Source organism: Hyperolius riggenbachi, chromosome 11 (genome assembly GCF_040937935.1).
Source record: "Hyperolius riggenbachi isolate aHypRig1 chromosome 11, aHypRig1.pri, whole genome shotgun sequence".
NCBI lineage: Eukaryota > Metazoa > Chordata > Amphibia > Anura > Hyperoliidae > Hyperolius > Hyperolius riggenbachi.
The window spans coordinates 216,906,188-216,923,531 of NC_090656.1; the positions used below are offsets into that span (position 1 = coordinate 216,906,188).

Below are 17,344 nucleotides of genomic sequence, written 5' to 3' on the forward strand. Positions count from 1 at the left end.
TCAAAATGACCTGTGAAATCCTAAAGGTACTCATTGGACTTTGGGCCCTTTAGCGCAGTTAGGGTGCAAAAAAGTGCCACACATGTGGTATCGCCATACTCGGGAGAAGTAGTACAATGTGTTTTGGGGTGTATTTTTACACATACCCATGCTGGGTGGGAGAAATACCTCTGTAAATGGACAATTGTGTGTAAAAAAATCAAAAGATTGTCATTTACAGAGGTATTTCTCCCACCCAGCATGGGTATGTGTAAAAATACACCCCAAAACACATTGTACTACTTCTCCCGAGTACGGCGATACCACATGTGTGGCACTTTTTTGCACCCTAACTGCACTAAGGGGCCCAAAGTCCAATGAGTACCTTTAGGATTTCACAGGTCATTTTTGTTTCAAGACTACTCCTCACGGTTTAGGGCCCCTAAAATGCCAGGGCAGTATAGGAACCCCACTAATGACCCCATTTTAGAAAGAAGACACCCCAAGGTATTCCGTTAGGAGTATGGTGAGTTCATAGAAGTTTTTATTTTTTTGTCACAAGTTAGCGGAAATTGATTTTAATAGTTTTTTTTCACAAAGTGTCATTTTCCGCTAACTTGTAACAAAAAATAAAATCTTCTATGAACTCACCATACTCCGTACGGAATACCTTTGGGTGTCTTCTTTCTAGAATGGGGTCATTTGTGGGGTTCCTATACTGCCCTGGCATTTTAGGGGCCCTAAACCGTGAGGAGTAGTCTTGAAACCAAATGTCGCAAAATGACCTGTGAAATCCTAAAGGTACTCATTGGACTTTGGGCCCCTTAGCGTACTTAGGGTGTAAAAAAGTGCCACACATGTGGTACCGCTGTACTCAGGAGAAGTAGTATAATGCGTTTTGGGGTGTATTTTTACACATACCCATGCTAAGTGGGAGAAATATCTCTGTAAATGACAATTGTTTGATTTTTTTACACACAATTGTCCATTTACATAGAAATTTCTCCCACCCAGCATGGGTATGTGTAAAAATACACCCCAAAACACATTATACTACTTTTCCTGAGTACGGCGGTACCACATGTGTGACACTTTTTTGCAGCCTAGGTGCGCTAAGGGGCCCAACGTCCTATTCACAGGTCATTTTGAAGCATTTGTTTTCTAGACTACTCCTCGCGGTTTAGGGCCCCTAAAATGCCAGGGCAGTATAGGAACCCCACAAGTGACCCCATTTTAGAAAGAAGACACCCCAAGGTATTCCGTTAGGTGTATGGCGAGTTCATAGAAGATTTTATTTTTTGTCACAAGTTAGTGAAAAATGACACTTTGTGAAAAAAAACCAATAAAAATTAATTTCCGCTAACTTTTGACAAAAAATTAAATCTTCTATGAACTCGTCATACACCTAACATAATACCTTGGGGTGTCTTTTTTTTCTAAAATGGGGTCACTTGTGGGGTTCCTATACCGCCCTGGCATTTTACAGGCCCAAAACCGTGAGTAGTCTGGAAACCAAATGTCTCAAAATGACTGTTCAGGGGTATAAGCATCTGCAAATCTTGATGACAGGTGGTCTATGAGGGGGCGAATTTTGTGGAACCGGTCATAAGCAGGGTGGCCTTTTAGATGACAGGTTGTATTGGGCCTGATCTGATGGATAGGAGTGCTAGGGGGGTGACAGGAGGTGATTGATGGGTGTCTCAGGGGGTGGTTAGAGGGGAAAATAGATGCAATCCATGCACTGGGGAGGTGATCGGAAGGGGGTCTGAGGGTTTGGCCGAGTGATCAGGAGCCCACACGGGGCAAATTGGGGCCTGATCTGATGGGTAGGTGTGCTAGGGGGTGACAGGAGGTGATTGATGGGTGTCTCAAGGTGTGATTAGAGGGGGGAATGGATGCAAGCAATGCACTGGCGAGGTGATCAGGGCTGGGGTCTGAGGGCATTCTGAGGGTGTGGGCGGGTGATTGAGTGCCCTAGGGGCAGATAGGGGTCTAATCTGATAGGTAGCAGTGACCGGGGGTGATTGATGGGTAATTAGTGGGTGTTTAGGGTAGAGAATAGATGGAAACACTGCGCTTGGGTGGTGATCTGATGTCGGATCTGCGGGCGATCTATTGGTGTGGGTGGGTGATCAGTTTGCCCGCAAGGGGCAGGTTAGGGGCTGATTGATGGGTGGCAGTGACAGCGGGTGATTGATGGGTGGCAGTGACAGGGGGTGATTGATGGGTGGCAGTGACAGGGGGTGATTGATGGGTGATTGATAGGTGATTGACAGGTAATCAGTGGGTTATTACAGGGGAGAACAGATGTAAATATTGCACTGGCGAATTGATAAGGGGGGGTCTGAGGGCAATCTGAGCGTGTAGGCGGTCGATTGGGTGCCCGCAAGGGGCAGATTAGGGTCTGATCTGATAGGTAACAGTGACAGGTGGTGATAGGGAGTGATTGATGGGTGATTGATGGGTAATTAGTGGGTGTTTAGAGGAGAGAATAGATGGAAACACTGCGCTTGGGTGGTGATCTGATGTCGGATCTGCGGGCGATCTATTGGTGTGGGTGGGTGATCAGATTGCCCGCAAGGGGCAGGTTAGGGGCTGATTGTTGGGTGGCAGTGACAGGGGGTGATTGATGGGTGATAGGTGATTGGCAGGTGATTGACAGGTGATCAGTGGGTTATTACAGGGAAGGACAGATGTAATTAATGCACTGGCGAATTGATAAGGGGGGGTCAGAGGGCAATCTGAGCGTGTGGGCGGGTGATTGGGTGCCCGCAAGGGGCAGATTAGGGTCTGATCTGATAGGTAACAGTGACAGGTGGTGATAGGGGGTGATTGATGGGTAATTAGTGGGTGTTTAGAGAAGATAACAGATGTAAACGATACATTTGGGAGGTAATCTGACGGCGGGTTTGCGGGCGATCTAATGGTGTGGGTGGGTGATCAGATTGCCCGCAAGGGGCAGGTTAGGGGCTGATTGATGGGTGGCAGTGACAGGGGGTGACAGGGGGTGATTGATGGGTGATAGGTGATTGGCAGGTGATTGACAGGTGATCAGTGGGTTATTACAGGGAAGAACAGATGTAATTAATGCACTGGTGAATTGATAAGGGGGGGTCAGAGGGCAATCTGAGCGTGTGGGCGGGTGATTGGGTGCCCGCAAGGGGCAGATTAGGGTCTGATCTGATAGGTAAAAGTGACAAGTGGTGATAGGGGGTGATTGATGGGTGATTGATGGGTAATTAGTGGGTGTTTAGAGGAGAGAATAGATGTAAAAAATGGATTTGGGAGGTGATCTGATGTCGGATCTGTGGGCGATCTATTGGTGTGGGGGGGTGATCAGATTGCCCGCAAGGGGCAGGTTAGGGGCTGATTGATGGGTGGCAGTGACAGGGGGTGATTGACGGGTGATTGATGGGTGATTGACAGGTGATCAGGGGGATAGATGCATACAGTAAACAGGGGGTGGTGGTCTGGGGGGGGGGTCTGGGGAGAATCTGAGGGGTGGGGGGTGATCAGGAGGGGGCAGGGAGCAGGGGGGGGGGATAAAAAAAAAATAGCGTTGACAGATAGTGACAGGGAGTGATTGATGGGTGATTAGGGGGGTGATTGGGTGCAAACAGGGGTCTGGGGGGTGGGCAGGGGGGGGGTTTGATGGGTGCTGTGGGCGATCTGGGGCAGGGGGGGGAGAAATCAGTGTGCTTGGGTGCAGACTAGGGTGGCTGCAGCCTGCCCTGGTGGTCCCTCGGACACTGGGACCACCAGGGCAGGAGGCAGCCTGTATAATACACTTTGTAAACATTACAAAGTGTACTATACACTTTGTATGCGGCGATCGCGGGGTTAACATCCCGCCGGCGCTTCCGTATAGCCGGCGGGATGTTGCGGCGAGCGAGCGCTGACAGGCGCCGGCGGAGGATCGCGTCACGGATGACGCGATCGCTCCGCCCATGCCCTTAAATGGACCGCCGCCTCTGTGGGTGAGGCCGTCCTGCAGGGCTCCACTTCCCCGCCGCCCCTGTGTAGTGGGCGGTCGGGAAGTGGTTAATGAGACTGTCGTGCCTTGTAAAAAAAACCCTGACTTTTCATATAAACGGCTTCCTGGAGGGATTCAAAACAAGACGTTTCTGCTCTCATTATTTTCTTCATTTGTAAACATGTAGTCAACATGCTTGCCGGTGCATCAGCTCTTATCATTAGAAGAAAAGATGGTGGCATACGTCAGAACCTGGTACATCAACTACAAAGCATGAGCTCACACATGTAAAAGATTTCTTCATACAGGAAGCAGAGGGTGGAGCCCTGCCTGTGATGGATGCGTTGGCATGGTGAGTACACATCACAATGGCACTGCTTCAGTTGGGGGCCGCCCGCTACTTGTAAAATATCGGTAATTTAGGTTACCGATATTCTACCATGTCAATTGCAGCACCCATTCTCATTTGAACCCTCCCTTGTAAGTGCCTAAACCGAACCCCTTCTAATGCCTAACCCTAACCTCCAACCCCCTCCCAATAGTGTCTAAACCAGGCATAGGCAAACTTGGCCCTCCAGCTATTAAGGAACTACAAGTCCCACAACGCATTGCTGGAGTCTTACAGCCACAGTCATGACTTATAAAGACAAATGCATTGTGGGACTTGTAGTTCCTTAACAGCTGGAGGGCCAAGTTTGCCCATGCCTGGTCTAAACTGACCCTCCATCTAATTTCTCACCCTAAAACCCCTGCCTAATGCATAACCCTATCCCCCGTTTGTTCCTAAACTGACCCCTCACCTAATGCCTGACCCCCCTCCCCCCCACCCCCCCACCCCTGTAAGTGCCTAATCTGAACCGCCCCCCCCCAACTAATGCCTACCCTAACTCCCATTCCCCAGTTAGTGCCTAAGCCGACCCCACCACTAACACCTAATGCCTGACTCTACCCCCCCCCCCATTAGTGCCTAAACCAACCCCTCGACCTAATTCCTAACCATAACCCCTCTGTAAGAGCCTAAACTGAACTCCCACCTAATGCCTAGCCCAAAGACCCCCTCCCAGTTAGTGCCTAAACCGACCTCACCGCTCAATGCCTAACACCCCCCCAGTCCCCCCCCCCCCGGTTAGTGCCTAAACCAACCCTCTCCTCACTCCTCCATATGCCCCCCCCCCCCCCACCTGATGCCTTACCCTTAAACTAACGTTCAAACCTAAAACTAACTCCGAAGCCCTGACGCCCAAAGAACAACACTTATGATGGCTACAACCACTAATGTATTTCTATATAGTAGCTGAACGGGTGCCCAAATCACCACTTCATGATTACTCATAATTACCACAGGCATCTACTGTATGAGACACCTAACGATTGTGACGCCCAGTTAACCTGATTTGAATCCAGACACCCCTAACTTAGGCCAAATCCTCTGCACCAAACAACCTACTCGCCCCGAGCAGAGATGGAAAATGTTCCTTGCATTGAGCGCAATGTTTGTAAGTTCATCTTCATGCATTTTTTGTAAACCACTCTATGCATACTGTATGTTATTACTAGGCTGAGTAGTAACAATAATTATCTGCCAGGCTTTTATTGAGTCTTGCGTAGGTTGGTGGTCGCATAATGGGATCTCCTTCCTCTATCTCTCCTTCTCTAAGTTGTGTCTCATCTGGGATGAACAAAGTCTCCTTAGAAGCACTTGTGTATTGTCTGATGTAAGTGCCAGCTTTGGAGGATTAGCGCTATGCAGCCAATGGCTTCTGTGCGTCAGCAACATCCACATCACACAAAATGCTGCTCCAGTTCATTCGTTTCCTAAGGTGCTTGATTTACATGCACGGAAGTTAACCACAGTTTGGCTTCCTGTCTTTGCCGGGGTTGGATGGAGCTTTCTGAAGGCACTCTTGATGGTCATATAGTAAATTCTTGCTGCACCTGCCCATCCGGAGTGTTTTGTCCTCTACCCACTCCTCTAAAACAAGCATTGTCTGTCTTAAAGGATACCCGAAGTGACATGTGACATGATGAGATAGACATGTGAATGTACAGTGCCCAGCACACAAATAACTATGCCGTGTTCCTTTTTTTCTTTTTCTGTTTGAAAGAGTTAAATTTCAGGTATGTAAGTGGCTGACTCAGTCCTGACTCAGTCAGGAAGTGACTACAGTGTGACCCTCACTGATAAGAAAGTCCAACTATAAAACACTTTCCTAGCAGAAAATGGCTTCTAAGAGCAAGAAAGAGATAAAAAGTGGAATTTCTTATCAGTGAGGGTCACACTGTAGTCACTTCCTGTCTGAGTCAGGACTGAGTCAGCCACTTACATACCTGATATTTAACTCGTTCAGGCAGAGAAAGAAAAAAAGGAACACAGCATAGTTACTTGTGTGCTGGGCACTGTACATACACATGTCTATCTCATCATGTCACATGTCACTTCGGGTATCCTTTAAGCAATTGCCTTGGCTGAATGACTACTCCATTAAGCACTTGCTTGTCTTGCTTGAACACTTGCCTAGTTTGGCTAGTGTGCCACCAAGACCCAAATCAAGATCAATGTTATTGTCACTTTTTTACCAAATCTCACTCTCCTTGTACAGTAATAAGTTTGAAGTTTTGAAAATGCTTATTTTAATCAACACCAAGTCCATACTCGCTTAACTTCCTGTATGCGCTTGTCATCTGGGTGAAATTGGGACTTCTGTGAGTACCTTTAGGGCTTGTTCACAACAAAGGGGAATGGCAGGACTGTTAACCCTTTAGCAGCTTCAATAGAGCAATCTAATTTGAGATAAGTGCTCTGCTTTTGGCCTCAGTCGGCAGAACTCGTTGTGCTGTAAGTTCTGTGGAATGCTTTGATCTCTCCCTGCTAATAGAAAATACTGAAACTGCAAGCAGAAGTCCTCCTATTATTGTCTCACACTGCCCACTAGTGGCAAGTGTCCATAAATACACATTACAGCAGTACTATTTAGTAGCAAGCCAAAGTGCTAAAATAAATTGGCCTGGAGCATCTAAAAAAATTGCTGCTAAAGGGTTAAAAGACTCCTGAAGCAAAAGGGAGCTGGAGGCTGCCATATTTATTTCCTTTTGAGCAATACCGGTTGCCTGGCTGTCCTGCTGATTCTTCATGCATCAGTTGTGTCTGAATCACACACATGAAACAAGCATGCAGTCAAGCTTCAGTCAAACACCTGATCTGCATGCTTGTTCAGGGTCTATGGCTAAAAGTATTAGAGGGAAAGGATCAGCAAGGTAGCCAGGCAATTTGAATTGCTTAAAAGGAAATAAATATGGCAGCCTCTCTGTCTCTTTCTGCCACCTACTCTTATATTCTTTGTGGATGTAACGGTAATATTACCGATGTTTAATGGGTCAACCCCCTTGTCTGTATTTACTCGTTACTCTCTTTCCCTTCCTACTTCTTTCTTGCTGTTCTATGTTTGCTGTCTGTCTAAAGCCTCGTGCACACACTAAACTGAAGTCTGAAGTCGTTTGAAACGTGTAACAAATGACAGTATGGCAAAATTATAAATGTAGCGAAACAACGAGCGACTGATATTGGTTCGGTCAGATTTTAACTGCTTACTTTCTTCGCTGGTGTGGTCCTTTACATCTTTCTCCCTTTTTACTCCCGTGACACCCTCATTATCTTTCTCTGTGTATCTCTCCCATTCTCTGCCCTATTTCTCTTTTTCCTTCTGACTGTCTCTCTCCCCCTGTCTTCCTCTCCATGTTTCTTTCTCTCTACTCTCTCCTGCACTTTCTCTCCCTCCTGCTCTCTCTCTTTCCCGCTCTTTCTCTCTCTCCATCTTTCCTGCTCTTTCTCTCTCCTGCGCTCTCTCTCCTGCTCTCTCTCTCTCTCTCCTGCTCTTTCTCTCTCCTGCCCTTTCTCTCTCCTGCTCTCTCTCTTTCCTGCTCTCTCTCTCTCCATCTTTCCTGCTCTTTTTCTCTCTCTCCTGCTCTCTCTCTCTCCTGCTCTCTCTCTCTCCTGCTCTCTCTCTCTCTCTCTCTCCTGCTCTCTCTCTCTCCTGCTCTTTCTCTCTTTCCTGCTCTCTTTCCCTTCTGCTCTTTCTCTCTCCTGCTTTCTCTCTCACTATCTTTCCTGCTCTTTCTCTCTCTCCTGTGCTCTCTCTCTCTCTCCTGCTCTCTCTCTCTCTCCTGCTCTCTCTCTATCTTTCCTGCTCTTTCTCTCTCTCCTGCCCTCTCTCTCTTTCATGCATGCTCTTTCTCACTCTCCTGCTCTCTCTCTATCTTTCCTGCTCTTTCTCTCTCTCCTGCTCTCTCTCTCTCTCCTGCTCTCTCTCTATCTTTCCTGCTCTTTCTCTCTCTCCTGCCCTCTCTCTCTCTGCTGCTCTCTCTCTCTTTCCTGCTCTTCCTCTCCCTCCTACTGTTTCTCTTTCCCTCCCACTCTCTGCCACCTCCCCTTGCCCCCTTCCATCTTTTTCTCTATCCATCTTGTTTACTCCGTCTTGGAATCTGGTCATTCCCAGTGTGAACAGCATTTTCCAGCGGTGCTTGCTGCTTGGCCTGCCTTCTCCCAGGTGAGGTTGTGCCAGGCTCTGATACCAGCTGTGTTTCTGAAAACATCCCATTTGCAATGCAGATGTTGGCACTGTGAACAGACGCAGCCAGTAAGAGTTGAGCGCGCCGCACGCCTCCATCTATGCAAGACACAGGAAGGGGGGGGGGGGGGGGGCGAGCTGGGTTTTAAACAGAAACACCTTTTTGTCAAGCACTTGTCTGCCATATGGAGTCAGTGGTGGAACTCCGAAATACTCGCCTCCTTTTTTTGTCTTTTCTATGGAATGAATAGAAGGCTGCTTTGCGTAGACAAGATGTTTGCGCATTAAACATGAAGCCCTGCAGTAAGCGAGCCTGAGCGTGAAGACACAGCGGGGTGGCATTATGGCCTACCTGCTTCACAGGGAAGAGGCGTGCGTCATATGTGACAACAAACCATTAGGCCCGCTCCTGAAACTGCCCATTTCCTGTTTATTCAGCCAGCTGGGTGGCAATTTAGCAGCTGTTTAGACTGTAACAAAATATTTTATGTATTTTATGTATTCTGTATTGGAAATAAGAACTGTAGCTGTTAAGTCATTTAAAGCACCACTATTGCAAAAATTATAAACTTTTAAAAACATATAAACGCATACAAATAAGTACTATTCTTCCAGAGTAAAATAAGCCATAAATTACTTTTTTTCCTATGTTATTGTCATTTACAGTAGCTAGTAGGAGTCTGACAGAACCGACAGGGTTTGGACTGGCCTATCTCCTCATGCTCTGTGTTTTCTTTATTTTTAAAAACACTTGGTGAATGGCAGTTGCTCTTTCCAACTGCCAAAAAAGTATGCAGGGAGGCTGACCAGCATCTTTGTATAAATCCTTTTCAGGGAGCTTCTTTCTAAAAAAGAAAGGCCACGCTGAGAATCCCCCATGAAGAGATGGACTAGCCCAAAACCTGTCGGTTCTGTCTGATTTCTACTACCTACTGTAAGTGACAGCAACACAGGAGTAAAGTAATTTTTGGATTATTTTACTCTGGAAGAAACCTATTTCTTATTTGTATGTGTTTACATGAATTTAAAATGTTACATGTTTTTGTGACAGTGGGCTTTTAATGGTTCATGTAAAAGCACTAGAACTAGAAATACATGTAAAGAAGACCTGTCACCAAAATCCCATTTATATGCATTAACAGGGGACACGTCAACACAGCCAAAATAGACTGCGTTGTCGTCATTTTTTTGTGTGGCACTTTACTGAGAAACTTTAGCCCAGGACTGAACTTCATCCCAATCAGTGGCTGATACCCCTTTTACCATGAGAAATATTTTCCTTTTCTCTAATAGATCATCAGGAATGTCTATATGGTTGAAACCCCTCTCACAGTGTGATGCCAGGATTGTGAACCTTGTTGCATTGTGGGAAATAACGGCTGTTTCCAACTGCCAAGCAAGCATTATCTCCTTCTGTGCATAGAACTCTCAGTAACCAACATTCCGTACGGATCACCTGGCAGAACTAAAGAGGTCACCGCCTGTGACCTCTTTCAGGATGTAATTTCAGGATGTAAATCAGGGAGAGGAAAGATTTTGCAATGGGCAAACACTGACTAAATAATCTATAAACGAATATTGTAAAAAAAAACATTATTCATTACATTCTTTTCACTACAGTTCATTTTTAATTAATAATAAATGACTTATAGTTTAAAAAAAAAAAAAATATATATATATATATATATATTTAGCCAGTGTTTGCCCATGGTAAAAAAATGTCCTCTCCCTGATTTACAGTCTTAAATTTATCACTGCGGAAATGGTTGTTGGTTGTGTGTTCTGAAGTGAGCAGAAACAACACCTGATTGCCCAGAGGGCACTGGGAGGATAAACGTGCATAACTAAATAGCCTAAATAGCATCACTGGGAGGGTGAGGTTACATACCAATATACAGAAATGGATAGCTATAAGTGTTTCTGATGCTGAAACCACTATTCAACCGTGTGCCTCAGGCGCCCAAATTTCTCTCTATAGCCCACGACAACACCCAAACTTCTGTGGCACCTGATATTTGTTTGTTTTACAGCACGTACATTTGTGGTTTGTTATTGGGGGGGGGGGGGTTAAGGTTAGGCGTTGACAGGGATTCTTTTAAGATTAGGCATTGGTGGGGGTGTTTTAAGGTTAGGCAACTCAGGAAGGGGGGAGAGGGGGTTTGGGGCGTTGGAAGGGGGCTGGTAATGTTTGCTGGGGGGAACGGTTAGGGTTAGGCATCAGTAGAGGGAGAGCTGTGTGTGAGAGTAGGGTTAGGCTTAGCTGTAGTAAAATATCTCTAACGTTTAATGATATTTTACTATCGGTATTTGCACTGCACAATATTTTACTGATATTGTACTAATGGTTATTTCCGCTATTTTCTGCCCCAAATTCCAGTTTCCCTTTTTGCATGTACGCCAACCTTGTCACTGGTGAACCGGCATAGTCCAACTAATTTCCAACCCTTAGGCTAATTTCACACCAGGACGTTGCGTTAGAGGGGGCGTTAAGGTCGCATAACGTCCCCCTAACGGAACGCCTGGTGGTGCTGGATCTGGACTTCAGAGTGAGCCGCGTTGTGCAGCTCACTCTGGCGTCAGTGATGCCGTGATGCGCACTCTTGTGGGCATGCGGCATCACGTGGTCCCGCCGGCCAATCGCCGCACAGAGCGGCCGCTCCAGGAAGTAAACACTGCACGTCACAACGTGCAGTGCATATTAATTAGCCATGTGCCTGGCCGCTCTCCGCTCCTCCACAAGATTACTGAGCATGTGCAAGCAGTCTAACGCGGCTCATCCGCGTCTAAAGTACTGCATGCAGTACGTTGTCTTGTGACGCAGCGTTACAATGTAACGCAACGTGGGCACTGTGAACAGCCCCATTGATTTTTCATTACTGTGCGGTGGGCTGCGTTACAGGCTGCTCTAACGTGCGCCTGTAACGTCCCACTGTGAAACCAGCCTTAAAGGAACACTATCAAACCAAGTTTTCTAATATGACAATGTACAAATAATGTCTAAGTAGCTCTGTAAACATTTTCCTACTTTTCATGTTAAATATTAGAGGCAAAAGCTTCAATTCATTGTGTGTAGGATTTAATTCAGTTAGAATGTTTCATTTGCAAAGGTTTGCTTCGATATTACACTGTTCTTTGCATGTCAGACTGCATATGAATAGGGTGTCAGGTTTCACATACAATTACAAACAAGTTACATTTCCTCTGCTCTTTGCAGACAGCTCAGTCAGAGACCGGCAATGAGAGCTTTCTCTCACATACAGGGTTAACATATGCAGCATGAGGGAATCCCCCCTCCCCTTCATGAATGAGTAGTCCTTTCTGATTTGCCTCAGATGCCCTCAGTAAGTGTGAAAGGAATTTGATAACAGTAAATAAAGAGATAAGCATTTCAAAGTATACACCCGTTCTTAACAGCTCTTTCCAAACTATTCCTATCTCTATTGAAAAAAAACATGTCAATCGATAGTGTTCCTTTAAGAACATTGATGGTTTTTATCACTGTTTATGTTACGGGTCAGTGCAGGCATGCATTTTGGACTGCAAGAGTTTAATACTGGCATATGTCTTATTTGGCCACACCTCCTGTGCACCTGCCATTGCCTGATTGGATGCTGTACATGTGGTGTGCTGTGTGGACAAGATATTAGAAGGTCGTTAGGAGGAGCGGATGAGAAGTGTTGTATTTTTTTGTTTGATTGCTCGGTCCCACATCAGAGATAGTGTTGGGCGAACACCTAGATGTTCGGGTTCGCGAACGTTCGCCGAACATCGCCACGATGTTCGGGTGTTCGACCCGAACTCCGAACATAATGGAAGTCAATGGGGACCCGAACTTTCGTGCTTTGTAAAGCTTCCTTACATGCTACATACCCCAAATTTGCAGGGTATGTGCACCTTGGGAGTGGGTACAAGAGGAAAAAAGGGAAACAAGAGGTTTCAAAGGGAAAACTGTCTTTTAAATTTGGGGGATTTTACCAATTTTGGACCCCTGTAACTCTGGTTTGCAGAGATGTAGGGACCCCATCTTTGGAATCCAAGTCTAACAATATGTCTTCTACCTGCATGAGACATTTCGTGAAATTCAGACGTTGCTAACGGCCATAGCTGAGATTTATGTACGTCACCATCACTACCATTGAAATAGCCCAAATAAACAGGTTTTTGTGACCCTAGGCTATGACCTCTTTGGCCTAGGGGCCCAAAACTCACCAGTCATGTTCCCCCTAAGGGTCCCTACAATGCTAGAAAATTTGGTACTGCTGAGCCATTGCCCTTTGAAAAGATGTGAGATTTTGGAAAGTGAAATAGGGAGGCAATGAAAGTCTATGGGGGATTTTACCAATTTTGGACCCCTGTAACTCTGGTTTGCAGAGATGTAGGGACCCCATCTTTGGAATCCAAGTCTAACAATATGTCTTCTACCTGCATGAGACATTTCGTGAAATTCAGACGTTGCTAACGGCCATAGCTGAGATTTATGTACGTCACCATCACTACCATTGAAATAGCCCAAATAAACAGGTTTTTGTGACCCTAGGCTATGACCTCTTTGGCCTAGGGGCCCGAAACTCACCAGTCATGTTCCCCCTAAGGGTCCCTACAATGCTAGAAAATTTGGTACTGCTGAGCCATTGCCCTTTGAAAAGATGTGAGATTTTGGAAAGTGAAATAGGGAGGCAATGAAAGTCTATGGGGGATTTTACCAATTTTGGACCCCTGTAACTCTGGTTTGCAGAGATGTAGGGACCCCATCTTTGGAATCCAAGTCTAACAATATGTCTTCTACCTGCATGAGACATTTCGTGAAATTCAGACGTTGCTAACGGCCATAGCTGAGATTTATGTACGTCACCATCACTACCATTGAAATAGCCCAAATAAACAGGTTTTTGTGACCCTAGGCTATGACCTCTTTGGCCTAGGGGCCCGAAACTCACCAGTCATGTTCCCCCTAAGGGTCCCTACAATGCTAGAAAATTTGGTACTGCTGAGCCATTGCCCTTTGAAAAGATGTAAGATTTTGGAAAGTGAAATAGGGAGGCAATTAAAGTCTATGGGGGATTTTACCAATTTTGGACCCCTGTAACTCTGGTTTGCAGAGATGTAGGGACCCCATCTTTGGAATCCAAGTCTAACAATATGTCTTCTACCTGCATGAGACATTTCGTGAAATTCAGACGTTGCTAACGGCCATAGCTGAGATTTATGTACGTCACCATCACTACCATTGAAATAGCCCAAATAAACAGGTTTTTGTGACCCTAGGCTATGACCTCTTTGGCCTAGGGGCCCAAAACTCACCAGTCATGTTCCCCCTAAGGGTCCCTACAATGCTAGAAAATTTGGTACTGCTGAGCCATTGCCCTTTGAAAAGATGTGAGATTTTGGAAAGTGAAATAGGGAGGCAATGAAAGTCTATGGGGGATTTTACCAATTTTGGACCCCTGTAACTCTGGTTTGCAGAGATGTAGGGACCCCATCTTTGGAATCCAAGTCTAACAATATGTCTTCTACCTGCATGAGACATTTCGTGAAATTCAGACGTTGCTAACGACCATAGCTGAGATTTATGTACGTCACCATCACTACCATTGAAATAGCCCAAATAAACAGGTTTTTGTGACCCTAGGCTATGACCTCTTTGGCCTAGGGGCCCGAAACTCACCAGTCATGTTCCCCCTAAGGGTCCCTACAATGCTAGAAAATTTGGTACTGCTGAGCCATTGCCCTTTGAAAAGATGTGAGATTTTGGAAAGTGAAATAGGGAGGCAATGAAAGTCTATGGGGGATTTTACCAATTTTGGACCCCTGTAACTCTGGTTTGCAGAGATGTAGGGACCCCATCTTTGGAATCCAAGTCTAACAATATGTCCTCTACCTGCATGAGACATTTCGTGAAATTCAGACGTTGCTAACGGCCATGGCTGAGATTTATGTACGTCACCATCACTACCATTGAAATAACCCAAATAAACAGGTTTTTGTGACCCTAGGCTATGACCTCTTTGGCCTAGGGGCCCGAAACTCACCAGTCATGTTCCCCCTAAGGGTCCCTACAATGCTAGAAAATTTGCCACTGCTGATCAATTGCCCTTTGAAAAGATGTGAGATTTTGGAACTGTAAATAGGAGGCCCAATGAAAGCCTATGGGGGATTTTACCAATTTTGGACCCCTGTAACTCTGGTTTGCAGAGATGTAGGGACCCCATCTTTGGAATCCAAGTCTAACAATATGTATTCTACCTGCATGAGACATTTCGTGAAATTCAGACGTTGCTAACGGCCATGGCTGAGATTTATGTACGTCACCATCACTACCATTGAAATAGCCCAAATAAAGAGGTTTTTGTAACCCTAGGCTATGACCTCTTCGGCCTAGGACTGCATTGAACGCGACCCACGCATTGTGCGCATTCTGGACAACACCAATTACTGGGTTTATACCTTTCTGGATCCACGGTACAAACACAATGTTCCAAAACTGCTTGAAGAAAGAGTCCGACAGGTCAAAATGGAAGAATACCAGCAGGCCCTTGTGGAGACTTTAAAGAGGAGATTGACATCCTCCCCCTCCTCTAGCCAGTTGTTCGCCGACAGACTGACTTCCGCAAACCCAGGACGACCAGGAGGGCAGCAAACAACACAAGCCGCAGCTAGTGCCCAAAAGGGAATGGTATCGGCAGTGTCCTTGGAGTGGGAAAATTTTCTGACACCCATGCAGCAGCACACAGAACAGCAAGCGTGCAGATCCACCTCCAACACCGATCGCCTGGAGAAGATGGTCAAGGACTACATGTCAGATGGCATAGCTGTGTTGAACAATCCATCTGCACCCTTCAACTATTGGGTATCGAAGCTAGACACCTGGCACAAACTGGCAATGTACGCAATAGAGGTGCTGGCTTGCCCGGCAGCCAGCGTTATGTCGGAACGCTGTTTTAGTGCTGCCGGAGGCATTGTCACAGATCGGCGTATCCGCCTCTCCACAGAAAATGCAGACCGTCTGACTCAAATTAAAATGAATCAATCCTGGATTGGAAACGACTACGCAACACTCCCGGACCCCAACCAAGTAACATGAACAATGAACATCTGTGATGGGTTAGCGTTTCCGGTCCCTGTTTATTGAACCTCTCATCTGTATTACATTTATGACTGCATGGCGACAAAACGCAAATTGCTATCCGCACGCTTCTTGTCCTCATGCAAGGCCTGGGTTGTTGTGTCTCAAAGCGTGGCCTTCTCCTCCAGCGCCACCCTCCTCCTGTTCCATCACGTGTGCTGCTGCTGGGTTAGCGTTACCGGTCCCTTTTCCTGGAACCTCTTATATGTATTACATTTATGACTGCATGCCGACAAAAAGCATGTTACCTGTGCAAAGAAAACAGACATTTCCCGCATTTAAAAGACAGTTTTCCCTTTTAAACTTTAAAATTGATTTTCTCAAAAACTATAAGCTCTTTTTGCTAATTTTTTTTGCTCTTGTACCCACTCCCAAGGTGCATATACCCTGTAAATTTGGGGTATGTAGCATATAAGGAGGCTTTACAAAGCACGAAAGTTCGGGTCCCCATTGACTTCCATTATGTTCGGAGTTCGGCTCGAACACCCGAACATCGCGGCCATGTTCGGCCCGAACCCGAACATCTAGATGTTCGCCCAACACTACACGTGACCCGTTCGGCCAATCACAGCGCTAGCCGAACGTTCGGGTAACGTTCGGCCATGCGCTCTTAGTTCGGCCATATGGCCGAACAGTTTGGCCGAACACCATCAGGTGTTCGGCCGAACCCGAACATCACCCGAACAGGGTGATGTTCTGCAGAACCCGAACAGTGGCGAACACTGTTCGCCCAACACTAATCAGAGACTCAGGAGATAATGAAGCTAGGATCAGAATGATGGACCTATAGCTTGCACTTTTGTAACAAACGTTGGAGCGGCAGCCGCGGTGAACAGCGCTACCACCGCAGCTGCCTCCAGCTCCCTGTTTGGCAATGTTTCCGTGCCTCAGGCGTCTAGCACGCCGAGGACGGGTCTGTCAGTTGCACATAGGGTTGCTTTGTCGCGTGCGCGCGCGCACAGACAGGACCTTTATGCGGGGAGGAGGCGCGTCATCTGACCGGCCGGTCGGCTGACGTCAGAGGAGCCGCTCACCGCTCCTCATTGGCTGATAGGAGGGCGTGCCAGAGGGGTCTCCTCTGCTTCATAAGCCTTGTCTGCTGTTGCGAATACTCTGTGTTAGCACTCAGACCCTTAGATAGTTCCGGTGTGCTTTGATCCGGGAGGAAATCAGGGATTTCCCACAAGATAGGAATTGTTTGATAGCTTAAAGATTATTCATTACTGTGTTCTTATTTGTGAATGACTCTGGCTCGTTCTGACCACTCTTCTGCTCAGTGATTCTGTACCTCTGCCCACCTGATCTTGCTGCCGACTCTTCTTGCATATACCTTCCTGTCTCTGCCTCCCGATTCTGTACTGCATCTGTCTGTCTGTTGCCGAACCCGATCTGTCTGACCACTCTACTCTCACCAGAGGGTCCTTGACTCTGGTGAAGGGCAGGGTACTGTTAGTACCCACCAGCTCCTCTGGTGAGGTATTGCCAAAGCTATCAGTACTACTGTTGCACTAATCACTCATTGCATTTGTTGTCACATCAGCTTCTTATATACCAGTATTATAGGTGATTCTGCAGATCACCATATAATCAGGTATATATCTGCATTATAGGTGATACTGGAGATTACCTAATAATCAGAATTCTGTTCTTTGCTGACACAAATCGTTACAACTTTTAGTTACAAGTTCATTCTTGTTGAATATG

The 17,344-nt window shown here is 46.3% G+C and overlaps 1 protein-coding gene across 5 annotated transcripts in view; it reads left to right on the forward strand.

Annotated features, from left to right (window-relative positions):
- Window positions 1-17,344, forward strand: part of NELL1 (neural EGFL like 1) — a 1,178,134-nt gene that overhangs the window by 911,378 nt on the left and 249,412 nt on the right. The window lies entirely within an intron of this gene.